This window comes from Silene latifolia, chromosome Y, assembly GCF_048544455.1.
Source record: "Silene latifolia isolate original U9 population chromosome Y, ASM4854445v1, whole genome shotgun sequence".
Lineage (NCBI taxonomy): Eukaryota > Viridiplantae > Streptophyta > Magnoliopsida > Caryophyllales > Caryophyllaceae > Silene > Silene latifolia.
In genome coordinates, this window is record NC_133538.1 from 77,118,380 (window position 1) to 77,121,104 (window position 2,725).

Sequence of the window (2,725 nt, forward strand, 5' to 3'; positions counted from 1 at the left end):
ATTTCGGCCTCTCTAGCTTGGGACTCTTTTGCGCCTGCACTAGAGATCCGGTCGATTGACTGATAGGAGTGGTCGATCGACCAATCTGGCTGGGTGTGAACAGTTCCTGGACATAAACTTCTTTGCCAGGAATCTCAGTCGATCGACCATTGGTGTCAGTCGATCGACTGCTTATGCTGGGTGTGAATAGTTTCTGATCAGAAACTTTTCCATCTGACATCCCAGTCGATCGACTGTTGTTGTTGGTCGATCGACTGGTGGTACTGGAAAATAAGCTCGTTTTTTCACCAGAAATTAAACTAGCTTCTTCATCATCTCCCAAGTCTCCTCTTGGCTTGTCGGGACCTTCATAAGAGAGGCCACTTCCGAGATTAATTTCATTAATCGTTTCAATTGGCCCTTCACATTTGCTCGAAGAATTGGCGACTTGCTTAGCCTCTATATTCTCCAACTGCCTCACAAAATTCTTTGAGGACTCAATCCCGGCTGCTTCTATATTCGCCACTTGAACTAAAAGAGTTTGGACCATTTTTCTCAACTCCGCGGTCTCATCTGGATTATGGACAAGAATTTTAACTCTTTCCTTGGAAGCTTCAGAGGCCTCGAGCTTCTCGAGACGGGCAATAATAGAAGTAATGAGTGTCACAACGGCACTCATTTCATCACTTTGCTTTCGTGATTTTCTACGTGAACTCCCAAACTCAGCTCTATGGACTGCCATCTCCTCAATAGTATTCCAACCTTTATTCTGACCGGTATTTTTTTGGAACCTACCATTCGCAGTTGCGTCCAGGATGACCTTGTAATCATCATATAAAGCATTGTATAATAAGTTGCAAAGATACCACTGCTGGAAACCATGGTGAGGGACAGCTCGGACCAAACTTTTGAAACGTCCCCATGCTTCACAAAAGCCCTCATCGCTCCTTCTTTGAAATTTGTAATTTTACTTCTCAAGGCATCGAGTCTTTGAAAGTGGGAAGTACTTCTTGTAGAAGGCTAATGCTAGAGATGTCCAATCTGTGACTCAGTGCTACCTGTCAAGGTAGCGGTACCAATCTCGCGCCGAATCCTTCAAGGAGTATAAGAACATTACCCCCTTTACTTCATCCCGAGTCACCCGGCCCGGTATAGGTATGGAACAATGATGAGTCTGTGAAAATTTCCATATGCTTCAAGGGGTCCTCATCTGGTAGACCAGCAAACTGATTTCGCTCCACTAAATCGATATAAGAGGAACGAAATTCGAAGTTACCGGTAGTAGGGGTAGGTAACACGTGCCCCTTTGGAAGGTGGTGCACCTTTGGCTGAATATTATCATATATTGTAGCCACATTCGCAAAACTGAGAGTACTCAAGTCTTCCTCTCAAAAACCTGTCTTCTAACTGTGCAAAAGCAAAACTATAAGCAAGGGTAAGCAACGACCTCAAGGAACCAAAGTTCCTTGAGAAAAGAAAAATAAACTAAAAATAAAGCAAACAGAATTACACCGTCTCCCCGGCATCGGCGCCATAATTTGATACCCGTCGTTGTGAGTACCAAAAATACAATTTATAATTCCTATTAAAACTAACCTAGGCTAGTGGTAACAGGATCGAACCACAAGGAGGCGAATGTAATTAATAATTGTCTAATTCTAGTCTAAGGTAACGAATGTGAGGGTTGAATTGATTTGGTCTATAGCTAAAGGCAATAACAGACAATAAACGGATAAAACAGATAAAAGAAGGGTACTAGGATGGTCGGTTCACTATAGTTTCGGCGGCAGCATACTAACTAGGTCTAAATCAAACACATGAGGCGGGAAAACAAGAGGTCCTCTCGGTCCACTCTTAACGGATAGCATCTTTCAATCTCGCTATAAGTCCCTAATATCACTAATACTGACTCTCGTCCTGAAAAGTGACTTATAATCTAAACATTACCTATCTTTCGATCTCAGCATAGTTTAGTCATTTTAATTGGTGATCTAACAACTTTCCCTTTCTTTCGATCTAATGGGTCAGTCATATACTAAGCATTCAACTAGTCGCATGAATTCGATTTGTCAAATACAACATCTAAATCAATTAAAACGGAAGTAAACCTCACGTGGTCAGTCGATCGACCAGGTATGGCGGTCGATCGACTGACACGCGATTTCAGGCCAAGTTAATAATAATGTCGCCTATACTATAATTCCCCTACATCCTAGCACGAATAACTTAGCTACTCATACTAAGAATAACAACAATGAATAAATTGACTAATAATTCTACCGAATTCATGCTTGAAACGATTAAACAGATGATTACCATTAAACGATAATTATGGTTTCGGGAAACTAACTAGCAATTCTCTCCTACAAACGATAATAAAGCGAACTAAATTAAGAGGAGAAGAGTACCGAAATTGCAGAGCAAGAATCAGAAACCGAACGAAGATAAATTGTATAAAATTCCCAACAACTTAGAACCCTAATTATTTTATGATGTAAACTGATAAAAACTGAATGTAAAACTTGATGTTCTAGGTTACGTTATATAGAAAATATACGTAACATTTATTCTCAAAACCTAAACACAATGGGCTTGATAAATCTCGATCTTTTAATTCTCGTCTGAAGTAGCGGTGTGGTCGATAGACTGAGGTGGCCGGTCGATCGACTGCACTGAGCTGAACAGTAGCTACTGGAACCCGCAGGTTGGTCGATCGACTGAAGGTAGTGGTCGATCGACCGAAGTA

The 2,725-nt window shown here is 41.2% G+C and overlaps 1 non-coding gene across 1 annotated transcript; it reads left to right on the forward strand.

The window, feature by feature from the left end:
• The first annotated feature begins 854 nt into the window (after positions 1–854).
• LOC141635970 (small nucleolar RNA R71) lies at positions 855–962 on the forward strand. Its single transcript, XR_012540618.1, has one exon. It is a non-coding gene; the product is annotated as a small nucleolar RNA R71 (small nucleolar RNA).
• Positions 963–2,725: the final 1,763 nt, after the last annotated feature.